This window comes from Oncorhynchus clarkii, chromosome 10 (assembly GCF_045791955.1).
Source record: "Oncorhynchus clarkii lewisi isolate Uvic-CL-2024 chromosome 10, UVic_Ocla_1.0, whole genome shotgun sequence".
NCBI classification, from domain to species: Eukaryota; Metazoa; Chordata; class Actinopteri; order Salmoniformes; family Salmonidae; genus Oncorhynchus; species Oncorhynchus clarkii.
In genome coordinates, this window is record NC_092156.1 from 52,972,013 (window position 1) to 52,990,963 (window position 18,951).

An 18,951-nucleotide genomic window follows, 5' to 3' on the forward strand; every position below is an offset into this window, starting at 1 on the left:
GAGCGCGTGCTACGAGTGGGTGCTGCTGTGGTGACCAGTAATAAGGCGGGGCTTTACCGAGGAGAGACTTGTAGATAACCTGTAGCCAGTGGGTTTGGCGACGAGTATGAAGCAAGGGCCAACCAACGAGAGCGTACAGGTCGCAATGGTGGGTAGTGTATGGGGCTTTGGTGACAAAACGGATGGCACTGTGATAGACTGCATCCAGTTTGTTGAGTAGAGTGTTGGAGGCTATTTTATAGATGACATCACCGAAGTCGAGGATCAGTAGGATGGTCAGTTTTACGAGGGTGTTTGACAGCATGATTGAAGGATGCTTTGTTGCGCTATATGAAGGCCGATTCTAGATGTAATTTTTGATTGAAGATGCTTAATGTGAGTCTGGAAGGAGAGTTTAGTCTGACCAGACACCCAGGTATTTGTAGTTGTCCACGTATTCTAAGTCAGAGCCGTCCAGAGTAGTGATGCTGGACGGGCAAGCAGGTGCGGGCAGATTGAATAGCATGCATTTAGTTTTGCTTGTGTTTAAGAGCAGTTGGAGGCCACGGAAGGAGAGTTGTATGGCAATGAAGCTCGTCTGGAGGTTAGTTAACACAGTGTGGGGCCAGAAGTATACAGAATGGTGTCGTCTGCGTAGAGGTGGATCAGAGAATCACCAGCAGCAATAGTAACATCATTTATGTATACAGAAAAGAGTGTCGGCCCAAGAATTGAACCCTGTGGCACACCCATAGAGACTGTCAGTGGACTGGACAACAGGCCCTCTGATTTGACACACTGAACTCTCAGAGAAGTAGTTGGTAAACCAGGCGAGGCAATCATTTGAGAAACCAAGGCTGTCTGCCAATAAAAATGTTGTGATTGACAGAGTAGAAAGACTTGGCCAAGTCGATGAATACGGCTGCACAGTAATGTCTCTTACCGATGGCAGTTATGTCGTTTAGAACCTTGAGCGCGGCTGAAGTGCACCCATGACCAGCTCTGAAACCAGATTGCATAGCGGAGAAGGTATGGTGGGATTCGAAAATGGTCAGTAATCTGTTAACTTGGCCTTCGAAAACCTTAGAAAGACAGGGTAGGATAGATAGGTCTGTAGCAGTTTGGGTCTAGAGTGTCACCCCCTTTAAATTATGTTTAATGTATTTGAAACTAGAGGTCGACCGATTAATCTGAATGGCAGATTAATCAGGGCCGAGTCCAAGTTTTCATAACAATCGGAAATCGGTATTTTTGGACGCCGATTCTACAGTTTTTTATTTTTTACAACTTTAATGAGGCAAGTCAGTTAAGAACACATTCTTATTTTCAATGACGGCCTAGGAACGGTTGGTTAACTGCCTTGTTCAGGGGCAGAACGACAGATTTTTACCTTGTCAGTTCAGGGATTCAATCTTGCAACCTTACGGTTAACTAGTCCAATGCTCTAACCACCTGCCTCTCATTGCAATCCACAGGGAGTTACGCGAATGCAGTAAGAAGCCAAGTTAAGTTGCTAGCTAGCATTAAAAAACAATCATAAATCACTAGTGATAACTACACATGGTTGATGATATTACTACTTTATCTAGCATGTCCTGCGATGTATATAAATCGATGCGGTGCGCATTCGCGAAAAAGGACTGTCGTTGTTCCAACGTGTACCTAACCATAAACATCAATGCCTTTCTTAAAATCAATACACAGAAGTATATATTTTTAAACCTGCATATTAGCTAAAAGAAAGGTTAGCAGGCAATATTAACCAGGTGAAATTGTGTCACTTCTCTTGCGTTCATTGCACGCAGAGTCAGGGTATATGCAACAGTTTAGGCCGCCTGGCTCGCTGAGAACTCATTTGCCAGAATTGTACATAATTATGACATAACATTGAAGGTTGTGCAATGTAACAGCAATATTTAGACTTAGGGATGCCACCCGTTAGATATAATACGGAACGGTTCCGTATTTCACTGAAAGAATAAACGTTTTGTTTTCAAAATGATAGTTTCGACCACATTAATGACCTAAGACCCGTATTTCTGTGTGCTATTATATTTAAGTCTATGATTTGATAGAGCAGTGACTGAGCGGTGGTAGGCACCCTGCAGGCTCGTAAGCATTCAAACAGCACATTAGTGCGTTTTGCCCAGCAGCTCTTCGCAATGCTTCAAGCATTGCGCGGTTTATGACTTCCAGCCTATCAACTCCCGAGATTTGGTTGGTGTAACTGATGTGAAATGGCTAGCTAGTTAGCGGGGTGCGCGCTAATAGCGTTTCAAACACTCGCTCTGAGACTTGGAGTAGTTGTTCCCCTTGCTCTGCAAAGGTAACGTTGCTTCGAGGGTGGCTGTTGTCGATGTTTTCCTTGTTTGATGCCAGGGAGGATCGAGGAGAGGGACGGAAGCTATACTTCTTACTGGCAATACTAAAGTGCCTATAAGAATATTCAATAGTCAAAGGTTAATGAAATACAAAATGGTATAGAGAGAAATAGTCCTATAATAACTACAACTTAAAACTTCTTACCTGGGAATATTGAAGACTCATGTTAAAAGGAACCACCAGCTTTCATATGTTCTCCTGTTCCGAGCAAGGAACTGAAACGTTAGCTTTCTTACATGGCACATATTGCACTTTTACTTTCTTCGCCAACACTTTGTTTTTGCATTATTTAAACCAAATTGAACATGTTTCATTATTTATTTGAGGCTAAATTGATTTATTAATGTATTAAGTTAAGTGTTCATTCAGTATTGTTGTAATTGTCATTATTACAAATAAATAAATACAAATTAAAATAAGTGGATTAATCGGATTCAGCTTTTTCGGTCCCCTAATAAAATCTTGTATCGGCGTTGAAAAATCATAATCGGTCAACCTCTATTTGAAACCCAGGTCTGAAAAGGCACGCAAACAATAGACACTCCAGTCTACTCAGGTTAAGAGTGTTAAGACTTCAAGGAAGTGAAAGCCCCAGAGATTGTCAGCTTGACAACTGGGATCTGTATTAAGCACACTATCCCAAGTCCTGAAGCCAGGCTTTTAAACCTTTCCCACTCCTAGGCTTGTTCCAGATACAACCCCTAGCCCCTACCCATTCATAGGCCTGCTTCAGATACAATGCCTAGCCCATTCCCACTCCAAGGCCTGGGCAGAAACATATCCTCTAAAGCTAAAGTTAAGGGAATTCTTTAGAAGACTAGGGATTTAAACTGCTATAGGTGTATGAAAGCAGCGTGCTAACTCAGTTTCAATCGTTTACAGTTAGAAATGACCAGAGGGTTTACACTGTCACAATACCAGCAACTCTACTTCTAGATGTAGTGTATTCAGTGAAGTGGGACTCTCTAACCTGGCAATTGACATAAATCTAATTCAAATAGAGCGCACTTTGAGATAGAACATTCAGGAAGACGCAATTCTGTAACGTTGCACCCTCCTGAAAAGCCCCTCTTGAATCCACCTTGAATTCTCAGGACCAAAACCAACAGGCTTCCAGTCTCAGGGATGTGAAAATTCCCATAAATTGGAGGAAATCAGCAGCACCATCCCTGTAGGATATTTATTCTCTCCTGAATTAGCACAGTATGGATACTCTAGCCTAGTGCAACAACCTTTGGCATACAGAAAAAAAACTCAAAACTGCCATGCACTATTCAGTTATTGAATAGGCTGTGTGTGTGCGTGCGTGTTGTGATTTGTTAAGCGCTGATGCCTCATTGATAATTCAACAGCATTAGCTACAAATAGCTCTGGATGATGTTGTAGTAAAGGGGCAGGGGGATCGTCATTCTATACATACAAAGTTAACATACGAGACACACGTGTTGGGGGAAGCATAATATATGTATTTTACTGCAAGGATAGCAGGGAGGTCAATCCAGACTAGTGTGACTGAGGTGGCTAGTTGTGGACTGAGTGTAGGGGGTGGGGAGGTGGAGGTATCTGCAAAGCGATCCATCCTTCTATAATTAGCCCCGCACGGACACAGCCCCATCTTTCACCCTCAATCCCCACTCCGCTTTGGACACAAAGGTGACTTTGGTGGGGAGAGAGGCATTCATGAGGACAGCAGGTGACCCGAGAGGAAATCAAATGTGCTGGGTCACGAACACACTGTACAGGGTCATAGAGAGAGATGGGACATTGGGGAGGGGTGAATGTGAGGGAAGGTTGTCCGCACTGCAGGCATGGCTCGGTGACTGCAGCCTCCCGGTCAACAGGACCGAAAAGACAGACAGTCTGCTAAAATGGCTTCAAAACTAGCCATAGCCCGGTCCCAAATCTGTTTGTGCCGTCTTGCCAACTCCTATGGTCATTCTCATGCCTAACTGTAACCATATAGCACAAACAGATGTGGGACCAGGCTTTCCTAACCTGCCAAGTTTCCATGAGGCTCCCACCAACACACTGCAGAGTCAACCTCAGTAGAATCCCTTTATTTGCCAAGACCCATCACTCCAATTTACAAATAAAACCAGGGTCAGCACTTTTATTTGGAAATGACATTTACAGATTGCACCTAAGTATCTGAGTCTGGGCTATGAATCCTAAAAACATGGTAGAGGACAATTTCCAAGTCATACTTGATAAAATCAGACCCAATTTTCACCTAGTTTAATTTCAAACTACATGTGCATTTGTCAAAAAGCCATTCATAACCATGATCAAAAAGAGAATAGCTCTGTACGGGTCTCTCTACATGTAGCATCAAAGAAAGCGCCAAACCTGTGGTCTTAACATTCAAATAAAATGCAGGCGTGCAAAGGTTTCCTAAATCCATGCTTCATGGTTCGGTTCATACCTCAAAAAGACTTCGTGTCACAGGATAAATTGTCATCCATTGGTGAAGAACCATTAGGCCTAAACCCCAAATGTTATAACGCACATTCATACATATAAAAATATCAACAGTTCGTTACAGCACTCCGATCCCACTGTGGCTATACATTATTATCATCATCATCCTTTTTTTTTTTTTTTTGGGACTATTGATTTTCTTCGCAAACAATTTAAAATCACCACGCCTTCACACCGAAATGCTACAAAACAATTTGGACTAATATCCATTTAGCATCTAACTATCAATGGAAAGCATTAAATACCCTTAATCTCATGAGCTTTAGCTCATTTAGCCGTTTACAGAGACAGAGGTAAGCTCTAACTTTCCACTCAATGGAATGGGGCTCTTGCCAATGACGCGCTAATACCTTACAGCTCGACCCTGCCCGAGTGCCGATTTCATGTTTGACCAGGCCGTGGTCAGAGCCTTGGTAGAAGTGTTGTGTAAATAAAGGCTCACTGACTTGCTGTGGCCTGAGGGCTTTGGCCGTTAGTAACCCCCGCCAAAGATGAGCGGAGCAGGCGGGTCGTGGTGGAGAGGCAGTGCACCCTTGGCCCTGTTCCACAGAGTGGTGTGAGAAGGGAGGGAGGAAGAAAGAACAGGAGAGCGAGAGCTCCGTAATCTGAAATGGAAAATGCTAGCTTCTCATGTGAGAGACGCCGAACATTCGAGACGAAAGAGAGAGAGAGAGGACCAAGAGTTTCCACACCACATGCCTCCATTTCTAGATTCCCTTGAATGGTTTGGGATGAATGCGGTCATTGTACTTCAAAGCTGACAGGACAAGAATCCGCCGCATGATAATCACAAGTTTGTAAAAACTAGAGCAATTGGTCTGTGTGCACCGCAGCAAATTAAATCAAATGTTATTTGTCACATGCGCCAAATACAACAGGTGTAGCATTACAGTGAAAGGCTTACTTACAAGCCCTTACCCAACAAGGCAGTTCTAGAAAATACCTAAAAAAGAGACATAAGAATAACAAATTATTAAAGAGCAGCAGTAAATAACAATAGCGGGGCTATATACAGGGGGAACCGGTACAGAGTCAATGTGCGGGGGGCACCGGTGTCAAGGTAATATGTGCATGTAGGTAGGGCTGGGCAATCTGGCCAATCTAGCCAAAATCTCATATCACGATATAGGTCATTTCATATCCCGATAACGTTACATGTCACGATATTGCACATTCTGTAATATCAATGAATAAATAGTTTATATAAAATGACCACATGTAAAGGCCTACTTCTAATTACCTTTTGAATTATACTCAACATATAAAAAAGGTACTTACTCATATTTGATTCTTTCTCCTTTTATTTAGAACCTTGGTGCAAATTTCAAATTAAGCATATAACAGAATATGAATGTCTAAAAATCTGCAAAAATATAGGTCTAAAAATATCATTGTGTGTGTACACACACACGGGCAAAATAGTATTTAGTCAGCCACCAATTGTGCAAGTTCTCCCACTTAAAAAGAAGAGGCCTGTAATTTTCATCATAGGTACACTTCAACTATGACAGACTAAATAAGGGGGGAAAAAAAAATCCAGATTTTTTTATCACAGGATTTTTAATTAATTTATTTGCAAATTAGTGGAAAATAGGTATTTGGTCACCTACAAACAAACCTGTAACACAGACCTGTAAGAGGCTCCTCTGTCCTCCACTCGTTACCTGTATTAAATGGCACCTTTTTGAACTTGTTATCAGTATAAAAGACACCTGTCCACAACCTCAAACAGTCACACTCCAAACTCCACTATGGCCAAGACCAAAGAGCTGTCAAAGGACACCAGAAACAAAATTGTAGACCTGCACCAGGCTGGGAAGACTGAATCTGCAATAGGTAAGCAGCTTGGTTTGAAGAAATCAACTGTGGGAGCAATTATTAGGAAATGGAAGATATACAAGACCACTGATAATCTCCCTCGATCTGGGGCTCCACGCAAGATCTCACCCCGTGGGGTCAAAATGATCACAAGAACGGTGAGCAAAAATCCCAGAACCACACGGGGGGACCTAGTGAATGACCTGCAGAGAGGTGGGACCAAAGTAACAAAGCCTACCATCAGTAACACACTACGCCGCCAGGGACTCAAATCCTGTAGTGCCCCTGCTTAAGCCAGTACATGTCCAGGCCCATTGACGTTTGCTAGAGAGCATTTAGATGATCCAGAAGATTGGGAGAATGTCATATGGTCAGATGAAACCAAAATATAAATTTTTGGTAAAAACTCAACTCGTCATGTTTGGAGGACAAAGAATGCTGAGTTGCATCCAAAGAACACCATACCTACTGTGAAGCATGGGGGTGGAAACATCATGCGTTGGGGCTGTTTTTCTGCAAAGGGACTAGGACGACTGATCGGTGTAAAGGACAGAATGAGTGGGGCCATGTATCGTGAGATTTCAGAAAGGGCATTGAAGATGAAACGTGGCTGGGTCTTTCAGCATGACAATGATCCCAAACACACCGCCTGGGCATCGAAGGAGTGCCTTCGTAAGAAGCATTTCAAGGTCCTGGAGTGGCCTAGCCAGTCTCCAGATCTCTACCCCATAGAAAATCTTTGGAGGAAGTTGAAAGTCCGTGTTGCCCAGCAACAGCCCCAAAACATCACTGCTCTAGAGGAGATCTGCACAGAGGAATGGGCCAAAATACCAGCAACAGTGTGTGAAAACCTTGTGAAGACTTACAGAAAACGTTTGATCTCTGTCATTGCCAACAAAGGGTATATAAAAGTATTGAGAAACTTTTGTTATTGACCAAATACTTATTTTGCGCCATAATTTGCATATAAATTCATTTTTTTTTTTTAAATCATACAATGTGATTTTCTGGATTTTTTCCCCCTCATTTTGTCTGTCATAGTTGAAGTGTACCTATGATGAAACAGGGACAGAGGTATGAAACAGGCCTCTCATCAATTTAAGTGGGAGAACTTGCACAATTGGTGGCTGACAATACACACTTTTTTAGGGGGGGGGGGGGGGGACACACGCTTGCCTGTTTTGCGTGTTATTTTGGCATTAATGTGTGTCACATATCAATTTGCATTTGGTACATTGGGTCGAGTGTTATCACCAATTCACGAAACCCCCGTTACTCGACCGTGTAATCTTTGTAGATGTAAGTTGTAACGGCAGCTGTTCTCATTCCATCTTCGTGATTCTTTGCCATATGGTGTGCCGTGGGCAAAAGCCTCTTGCAACGTCAGAGTCGGGGGTTTGTGTTGAGCACTCGACTGTACTTTCGTTGGTCTCATCTGTAGACTCTCTCCATACTGTTTCACATGATTCTTGCGTAGGTGGTAAAAGAGGTTAGTGGTGTTTGAGCCCGTTGTCAGTACCGGCCTGAGGAATATTTAGCAGAGGACGGTTTTCTGGTCAGTGTCAGACTTCACAAACCACGTCCATCGGACCGAAGTAGCCCCTCTTTTGTACAAGTTCCATGTCGCCGTGATCTGTCACAAACACTCTCCTCCATGTTTGTTTGTGATGCAAATTCTTCCACACGGCACGTGGAAGAACGCAAAGCGTTGTCTAATTGACAAAAAAATATTGCTGTAAAGTGTGATTTGCGACAACAAAATGAACGATAGAGCAAAATAGGATACCATAGACGTTTAATCACACGATATATATATTATATAGTCATATAGCCCAGCCCTACATATAGATAGTCACTTTAAGACTATGCATAGATAATAACAGAGTAGCAGCAGCATTCCAGAGGTGGGGGGATGCAAATAGTCTGGATAGCCATTTGATTAGCTGTTCAGGAGTCTTAAGACTTGGGGGTAGAAGCTATTTAGGAGCCTCTTGGACCTGGCACTCCGTTATCGCTTCCCGTGCAGTAGCAGAGAGAACAGTCTATGACTAGGGTGGCTGGTTTCTTTTACGATTTTTAAGGCCTTCCTCTGACACAGCCTGGTACAGAGGTCCTGGATGGCAGGAAGCTTGGCCCCGGTGATGTACTGGTCAATACGCACTACCCTCTGGAGTGCCTTGCAATCGGAGGCCGAGCAGTTGCCATACCAGGATGTGATGCAACCAGTCAGGATACTCTCGGAGGTGCAGCTGTAGAACCTTTTGAGGATCTGAGGAGCCATGCCAAATCTTTTCAGTCTCCTGAGGGGGAAATAGGTTTTGTCGTGCCCTCTTGACGACTGTCGTGGCGTGCTTGGACCATGTTAGTTTGTTGGTGACGTGGATGCCAAGGAACTTGAAGCGCTTATTCTGCTCCACAACAGCCCCGTCGATGAGAATGGGGGCATAATCGGTCCTCATTTTCCTGTAGTCCACAATCATCTCCTTTGTCTTGATCACGTTGAGGGAGAGGTTGTTGCCCTTGCACCACACGGTCAGGTCTCTGAATTCCTCCCTATAGGCTGTCTCATCGTTGTTGGCGATCAGGCCTACTACCACTGTTGTCATCAGAAAACGTAATGAGAGTTGGAGTTGTGCCTGGCCGTGCAGTCATGAGTGAACAGGGAGTACAGGAGGGGACTGAACACGCACCCCCTGAGGGGCCCCCATGCTGAGGATCAACTTGGCGGATGTGTTGTTACCTACCCTTACCACCTGGGGCCAGCCTGTCAGGAAGTCCAGGATCCAGTTGCAGAGGGAGGTGTTTAGTCCTGAGGTCCTTAGTTTAGTGATGAGCTTTGAGGGCACTATGGTGTTAGACGCTTAGCTGTAGTCAATGAATTAGCATTCTCACATAAGTGTTCCTTTTGTCCAGGTGTGAAACTGCAGTGTGGAGTGGAATACAGATTCATCTGTGGATCTGCTGGTGCATTTATGCAAATTGGAAGGGTTCTAGGGTTTCTGGGATAATGGAGTTGATGTGAGCCATGACCAGACTTTCAAAGCATTTCATATCTACAGACATGGGTGCTGAGTTGGTAGTCATTTAGGCAGGTTACCTTCGTGTTCTTGGGCACTGGGACTATGGTGGTCTGCTTGAAACATGTTGGTATTACAGACTCAAACAGGGAGCGGTTGAAAATGTCAGTGAAGACACTTGCCAGATTGGCCAGTGCATGCTCAGAGTACACGTCCTGGTAATCTGTCTGACCCTGCGGTCTTGTGAATGTTGACCTGTTTAAAGGTCTTCCTCACATTGGCTGTGGAGAGCGTGATCACACAGTTGTCCGGAACAGCTGATGCTCTCATGCATGTTTCCGTGTTACTTGTCTCGAAGCGAGCATAGAAGTTATTTAACTCATCTGGTAGGCTCGTGTCACTGGGCAGCTCTCGGCTCTGTTACCTTTTGTAGTCTAATAGTTTGCAGGCCCCGTCACATCCGACGAGTGTCGGAGCGGCAGCTCTACCCTTGAGCTCAGTGCGAATGTTGCCTGTAATCCATGGCTTCTGGTTGGGGTACGTACGGTCACTGTGGGTACAACGTCATCGATGCAATTATTGATAAAGCCAGTGACTGATGTGGTGTACTCCTCAATGCCATCAGAAGAATTGAGGGAGAGCTTGGTGCGCGTTTGTGTGTGAAATAAAGGTGGTCTAGAATTTTTTTCCCCTCTGGTTGCATGTTTAACATGCTGATAGAAATGAGGTAAAACTGATTTAAGTTTTCCCTGTTTTCCCTGGATGAGTGTTTCCCTGTTTTCTTATGGCGGTATACAGCTCAGAGTGCAGTTTTAGTGCCAGCATCGGTCTGTGGTGGTTTGTAGACAGCTATGAAAAATACAGATGAAACTGTCTACAGCTTATGAGATACTCTCCCTCAGGCGAGCAAAACCTCAAGACTTCCTTAGATATTGTGGACCAGCTGTTTATATAAATGCATAGGTCCCCGACCCGTGTCTTACCAGAGGCTGCTGTTCTGTCGAAAGAGTGTATAACCCGCCAGCTGTATGTTCTTAATATCATCGTCCACGACTCTGTGAAACATAAGATATTACCGTTTTTTATGTCCCGTTGGTAGGATAAACATGATGTCAGTTTGTCCCATTTTATTTTCTGACGATTGAACGTTAGCTAGCAGGATGGAAGGCAAAGGCAGATGAGCCACTCATCGCCTGATCCGCACAAGGCACCCCGATCTCTTTCCGCATTTCCTTCTTCAGCGAATAACGGGGATCTGGGCCTGGTGTCTGTATTATATCCTTCCCCTCCGACTCATTGAAGAAGAACTCTTGGTCCAGTTTAAGGTGAGCCATCGCAGTTCTGATGTCCAGAAGCTCTTTTCGGTCATAAGAGACGGTAGCAGTAACACCATGTACAAAACAAGTTATGAACAACGCAAAAAAAAATACAAATGGTTGGTTACGAGCCAACAAGACCCGTGTTACTGATGGGCAATTCCACAGTAGCGGCAATGCAACTTAAAAACTATGGCGAAAAAAATAAATAATTGATTTAAAAGTAACGAACCATACAACTCTATGCACAAGGACTACTTAACAATGTACAGACATTTTTACAAAAACACATTTACTGGAAGTACTGTGCAGGTACAAAGTTTGGTAAAGAATTTCAGTAAAATCCCCTTTAGGTGACCACGGTTTCCATAAACGCTTAAATATCTGCTCTGAATTAATAATAAAAAATGTCTGCAGAAAGAATGAGGTGTCAGCTATGACATGACACCTGGAGTTTAAAAAAAAGATATCCACGGACATCCGGTGTCAGTCAGTGCTCTTTGGGTGAGGATGCTGGTTAAATGGAAAGAGGGTCACGAAACTGTCAGTCTCAAAGTAACTGACCATTTTAATTAACAAACACGTTTAGCATCTCCTAGCTTCCACAGAGCCTTCAAACCACTGATGCAGACCGTAGGAACATCTATATATTTAAAAAGTCTAATATCCATTTAATATAGCCTACATCACAATAAATCCATTATTTATTTTAGACAGGTCTAAAGAAAATGTAGCCCATTTCAGAAGAACAAAATATTCTGAGTTTACCTTAAGTTAGGCCCTGATCTGGCTATTCCATATGGCTGTGGGCTACACTAGTTAATTTAGCAGACAAGGTTTGCTTAGAATTATGTGGCATTATTTTACAGTATGTGGAATACAAATAAACATAGCTGAATAAAACTGATATTTTCTCCAAACGATTTCCAAACGAGTGCGCACATGCGGCTATTCTGTGTTGAGCAATTAACAAAGAAACAGGTCCTCCTATATGCTTAATTTAGAGTTATTTATGACACTTCAGTTGTGATACAAGCATTAGGCTATACTTTTAGATTTGTAATACTTTCTAAAGCCTGCATGATGCGACTAAGGATGATTTGAAGAAAAAAAAAAATCATGAGCTCTGCTTCTTGCGCAGGCTGCACACACTTCAGTCTCTCATTCACAATTTGACAAGCACTTGATAATTCTCACCCCTTAATTTAATCCAGTCTTTACATTAGAGCCTATGGATGGAACCATTTATTTAGAATGGCCTACAAAAAAACTAACAAAGTAATCCATAGCCTGTACTCAAATAGCGAATGAGGTTGTTATTAATATGCAAGCATAGGCAGTGCATCCATAAGGCTAGGGGAAGCTTTTCCTAAAGTAAATTGAATTCAAATTATATAGCCTACTCTCGTCTATACAAAATTAAAATAGGCTACTAAAGCAGGATTTGGCCACAGAAAATAATTTGATTGTAAATCGTATTGCATAGTCGGAAGGAAATGCAGCAGACATAATTGGGGAAGGTTATTGTTAAATTGCGACTGTCTGAAAAGTAGGAGAGGCCAAGCCAGGCATATGGCAATATTTCAAAACACAAATTTCAGGAAAACATGGTTTGGAAAGTAAATGCTGTAAAGATAAGATAGAGACAACTCATCTGTCTTTTAGTTATCAAAATTCTCAATTTAACTGAGCAAACAACAGTATAGCCCATCTTATTGGCACCAGCGGAGAGCGTCGGCAATATCCCAGGTGAGTGCGCACATTCACTATTTATCATCATTGTTGGGTAAGTGGTACTTACTTTTTTTTTATTATTTCCTCCTCCAATTTAGATGGAGAGACAAAGTATGATGCCTCTTTCTTGTAGGCCTATTATATGGACAATGTCGTTTTTATTGAGCCATTTGTCAGTGTCAGCAGAGTAGGCTACCCTGTAATTTGTCATTTAAAAAAAAAGATTCTGCTAGTGTCTCCAGTCATATAAAAGTGTAGTAGAATTGCATGAAATTTATTTTTATAAAGAAAAGCCATATTTTTCCCCATGCAAAGAAATAAGCCATCCAAAAAAAGCCAGGCTTTTTGGTATCTTTTAGTTGTCATTGTAATGGCTCAGTTTTCACATGCATTTGTGAAATGACTGGGTTTATAAGAAGATGTTTCACTAGGCTGTGTTCTCTAACGGTGTTCACGGGAACCTAGGACTATAGGCTACATCTGGAGTAATTTGGCCTGTTTAGTTAGATACCAACCTATGGGCTAGGCTACATGTGTGTGACTATGATTTGAAAAAGTTGCCTTACTGCACATGCTGGGCATCATTCACAAGTGATAAGAATAGAGACGTGATAAAAAGAGTAGTCCCTTTTCAGGACCCTGTCTTTAAAATAATTCGTAACAATCCAAATAACTTCACAGATCTTCAATGTAAAGGTGTAAAGGGTTTAAACAGTTTCCCATGCATGTTCAATGAACCATAAACAATTAATGAACATGCACCTGTGGGAACGGTCTTTAAGACACTAACTACTTAGACGGTAGGCGATTAAGGTCACAGTGATGAAAACGTAGGACACTAAAGAGGCCTTCCTACTGACTCTGAAAAAAAAAAAAAAAGAAAGATGCCCAGGGTCCCTGCTCATCTGCGGGAACATGCATTAGACATGCTGCAAGGAGGCATGAAGACTGCAGATGTGGCTAGGGCAATAAATTGCCATGTCCGTACTGTGAAACGCCTAAGACTGCGCTACAGGGAGAGAGGACGGACAGCTGATCATCCTCGAAGTGGCAGACCACGTGTAACAACACCTGCAGAGGATCAGTACATCCGAACATCACACCTACAGGACAGGTACAGAATGGCAACAACAACTGCCCGAGTTACACCAGGAATGCAAAATCCCTCCATCAGTGCTCATACTGTCTGAAATAGGCTGAGAGAGGCTGGACTGAGGGCTTGTAGGCCTGTTGTCTGGTGAGGACCTGCCTTACATCACCGGCAACAACGCCACCTATGGGCACAAACCCACCGTCGCTGGACCAGAGAGGACTGGCAAAAAGTGCTCTTCACTGACGAGTTGCGGTTTTGTCAAACCAGGGGTGATGGTCGGATTCATGTTTATCGTCGAAGGAATGAGCGTTACACCGAGGCCTGTACTCTGGAGCGGGATCGATTTGGAGGTGGAGGGTCCATCATGGTCTGGGGCGGTGTGTCACAGCATCATCGGACTGAGCTTGTTGTCATTGCAGGCAATCTCAACGCTGTGCGTTACAGGGAAGACATCCTCCTCCCTCAGATGGTACCCTTCCTGCAGGCTCATCCTGACAGGACCCTCCAGCATGACAATACCACCAACTTTTCTGCTCGTTCTGTGCGTGATTTTCTGCAAGACAGGAATGTCGGTGTTCTGCAATGGCCAGCGAATAGCCCGGCTCTCAATCCCATTTAGCATGTCTGGTACCTGTTGGAACAGAGGGTGAGTGCGAGGGCCATTCCTCCCCCCCCCCCCCCCCAGAAATGTCCAGGAACTTGCAGCTGCCTTGGTGGAAGAGTGCGGTAACATCTCACAGCAAGAACTAGCAAATATGGTGCAGCACATGGGTAGGAGATGCACTGCAGTACTTAATGCAGCTGGTGGCCACACCAGATACTGACTGTTACTTTTGATTTTGACCTCCCCCTTTTGTTCAGGGACACATTACTCCATTTCTGTTAGTCACACATCTGTGGAACTTGTTCAGTTTGTGTCTCAGTTGAGGAATCTTGTTATGATCATACAAATATTTACACTTGTTAACTTTTCTGAAAATAAAAAGTTGACAATGAGGACATTTCTTTTTTTGCTGAGTTTATCCATCTCAATTTAAGTCCACAAAGGGATGTAGCAATTGTAGATTTAAAGTCTGTCAAGTCTAACTTTAGACAGCTAACTGCAGTTAGATTCAAGATTAAGCAACAACTAGGCCTAAACTTCCTGAGGATTTCCACCTTTGATTAATTTTTAAAAAAGACACATTGTGGTCCATCTTGTAGTCCATCTCCTACTTCATGCATAGTCATAAAAAAAATACACTGCTCAAAAAGGGAACACTAATAACACATCCTAGATCTGAATGAATTAAATATTCTTATTAAATGCTTTCTTTACATAGTTGAATGTGCTGACAACAAAATCACACAAAAATCATCAATGGAAATCAAATGTATCAACCCATGGAGGTCTGGATTTGGAGTCACACTCAAAATCAAAGTGGAAAACCACACTACAGGCTGATCCAACTTTGATGTAATGTCCTTAAAACAAGTCAAAATGAGGCTCAGTAGTGTGTGTGGCCTCCACGTGCCTGTATGACCTCCCTACAACGCCTGGGCATGCTCCTGATGAGGTGGCGAATGGTCTCCTGAGGGATCTCCTCCCAGACCTGGACTAAAGCATCCGCCAACTCCTGGACAGTCTGTTGTCCAGGAGTTGGTGGATGGAGCGAGACATGATGTCCCAGATGTGCTCAATTGGATTCAGGTCTAGGGAACGGGCGGGCCAGTCCATTGCATCAATGCCTTCCTCTTGCAGGAACTGCTGACACACTCCAGCCACATGAGGTCTAGCATTGTCTTGCATTAGGAGGAACCCAGGGCCAACCGCACCAGCATATGGTCTCACAAGGGGTCTGAGGATCTCATCTCGGTACCTAATGGCAGTCAGGCTAGCACATGGAGGGCTGTGCGGCCCCCCAAAGAAATGCCACCCCACACCATGACTGACCCACCGCCAAACCGGTCATGCTGGAGGATGTTGCAGGCAGCAGAACGTTCTCCATGGCGTCTCCAGACTGTCACATGTGCTCAGTGTGAACCTGCTTTCATCTGAAGAGCACAGGGCGCCAGTGGCGAATTTGCCAATCTTGGTGTTCTCTGGCAAATGCCAAACGTCCTGCACGGTGTTGGGCTGTATAAGCACAACCCCCACCTGTGGACGTCGGACCCTCATACCACCCTCATGGAGTCCGTTTCTGACCGTTTGAGCAGACATGTACATTTGTGGCCTGCTGGAGGTCATTTTGCAGGGCTCTGGCAGTGCTCCTCCTTGCACAAATGCGGAGGTAGCGGTCCTGCTGCTGGGTTGTTGCCCTCCTACATGTCTCCTGATGTACTGGCCTGTCTCCTGGTAGCGCCTCCATGCTCTGGACACTACGCTGACAGACACAGCAAACCTTCTTGCCACATCTCGCATTGATGTGCCATCCTGGATGAGCTGCACTACCTGAGCCACTTGTGTGGGTTGTAGACTCCGTCTCATGCTACCACTAGAGTGAAAGCACCGCCAGCATTCAAAAGTGACCAAAACATCAGCCAGGAAGCATAGGAACTGAGAAGTGGTCTGTGGTCCCCACCTGCAGAACCACTCCTTTATTGGGGGTGTCTTGCTAATTGCCTATAATTTCCACCTGTTGTCTATTCCATTTGCACAACAGCATGTGAAATTTATTGTCAATCAGTTTTGCTTCCTAAGTGGACAGTTTGATTTCACATAAGTGTGATTGACTTGGAGTTACATTGTTGTTTAAGTGTTCCCTTTATTTTTTTGAGCAGTGTATATGTTTCTGGATCTATTTTGTGGCACATTTGGAGAGATATAACATCTGTAACATACAAATACGAACCAGACATCGTAGCAGAATCCCTTTGTAATATATTGTAAAAGGCATGAGAAGATCTTCTGTAGAAGTTACCACATGGTTGTCAGTCAACACATCACTTCATATCTGAATTCAAAGAGGCATGCTACTACTGACAACTTTATTTTTATGCGGACTACTCCAGATTTTCGGGAACACACTGTCCCTGGGGGTTGTAGTCAACTCTCAATAGGAGACTTTCACCTTTCACCTAAAAAAAAAAGCAACAGCGGTACTGTAATACTATCTCCTTTGTAGTATATGAACAATGCTACGCCAGATGATAACCAAATGACAGACCAATCCAGTGGAGAAAAAAAAGGGTTTGCATCTCAAGAACATTGTCAACAGGAGAGCCGGTTAAAAGCAGCGCACTCAGACAGTGAATCAATGTCAAAAACAGACTCCAGGCAACATTCCACACAACATTCCACACAATTCTACTAATGTGGTTGTCTGCTGTACCACAATGAGCCAGGTATTGGCCTAGCTTATGTCGTCAAATGTTGAGGTGTTCTACCAAACCAAGTTTCAATGGCACCTGTCAATATTTGAACTTGGGCCTACTAAGTAGGCCACAACCATTGGTAGCAAGTGTGTCTTTGAAATTGCTGTGAACTTGAAGCCACCCTGGACTGGCCTGGGCAGGACAGGGTTAAAAAAAGTGCACATTACAGCTTTCTAGCAAATAACATTGAGGACTTAGTAACACCAACAGGTCTAAATCTTGCCACCTGTACTAAGCTTAATAATGCTTAGGAATTAACTGTTTAGAGAAAGAAAAAATAAACCTTCATTTGAAAAGGTCACTAAGACTGAAACCCTGAGTAGGCTAATGCAGCATTAATAGGCTTTGAGCTACTCTATGAAAATAAATTGCTACATTGCAATTTCAACAGAACCTTGCACGATCACTTAAATGGGTATCCCAATTTCCATTTAAAATTAAACATGATAAAGAAAGTTACTGTTAATTTCAAAATCAAAAGTATTTCAATTGTTTTCTCTATGCATCGGAATAGCATATCGCTTTTGCTTTACTCGTGGAAATATTGTATTTTATGTTTCTTGTTTATATAAATGGCTATAAAAAGTAAATCAATTGACCTATGAATATTTTTCGAGAATCACTTATAGTAACTCAGCAAACTGTCGAAGCAAATGACAAGGCGGGGATGCCACAACACGAGTTTGACAATGGATGCATTGTCTCCTTTTAAACTTCTATTACAATATTAGCGAATTAACTAACAATGGCGTCATTCGGGCTCCTTTCACAAGTTCTAAAAGCGCGCATCACGATAATAAACGTTTCTAAACAAAGTTGAGTGTCTCACAAACGTAGTATCTCCTTTCAGTTCACAACTCATACGACCTTTTTACTCAATCTCTTCCACTAGACTGCCTTGAAAATGTCGTCTTTAGTTTGCGGTCGCAAGAAGTTGATATATAGTTTAGAGGAAGAAAAAGTTATACAGCAGATAGCTATTTTTATGACTACGTGTTGATTCACCGAGCATGCTACGAAATAGGGAACGCCTGTAAAATAGAAATATTGTTTTGTATAGGCCTACGTCTTAAAATGCGTAGTCTATCCAGCCAGCGATGTGCACGTAATCTGTATTGACAATATGATGGATATTATCTACATTTAAAACGAACTAATCCACCATCAGACATCTAACGTTACGCCTTTTGAAAACTGAGCGACTGTTGTTTTTTTTCATGACCCAGTTATTGCGCAAACAAACACACAATGCATTTCTTATTTTTACATAGTTATTGAGCACAAACTAGGAATAATATAATTGAACAGGCAAAGCATAAAGTTAAACATCCAACAAACCTGTGTCAGGCAGCCTCCTAGGCGTGAACCATTCACAATCTTTAAAGAGGATGTATCGCTCAACAGTGGATCTCACTTGTAAAGCAGCTGCTTGGCCAATCAGTGATGCTGTCTAATATTTTCCCCATACAATTTTCAAAGGCGTGTTTTCATTGGACAATTTTTATTGTTACGTACGCGTCCATCTTTTTGCACATTCCATCACACTTTATTTACGTCACATTATTCAAATTTGCTCAAACAACTTGTATTTGTTTTTTAAAGATGCTTCGGATGCAAGTTTGTTCAGACAAGTTCAATTTTGTTCCAAATTCAATTTCAATACAATCTTTATCAGAACAATTCATGTAGTCTACGATTTTATTACATTTTTTGTTGTTTTTGACAACACAGTTTTGCCACATTATCAGACATCCATTAATTAGGCCTACCCTTTTTCTCA

General features: G+C 42.9%; 1 protein-coding gene across 2 annotated transcripts in view; it reads right to left on the reverse strand.

Moving 5' to 3' along the window:
* LOC139418771 (acyl-CoA synthetase long chain family member 1a) overlaps positions 1–18,614 on the reverse strand; it is a 57,718-nt gene extending 39,104 nt beyond the window's left edge. For both annotated transcript variants that reach the window (XM_071168458.1, XM_071168457.1), the window contains exon 1: positions 18,510–18,614. The gene's annotated coding sequence lies outside the window, so the exon portion shown is untranslated. The remainder of the gene's footprint in view (positions 1–18,509) is intronic.
* Positions 18,615–18,951: the final 337 nt, after the last annotated feature.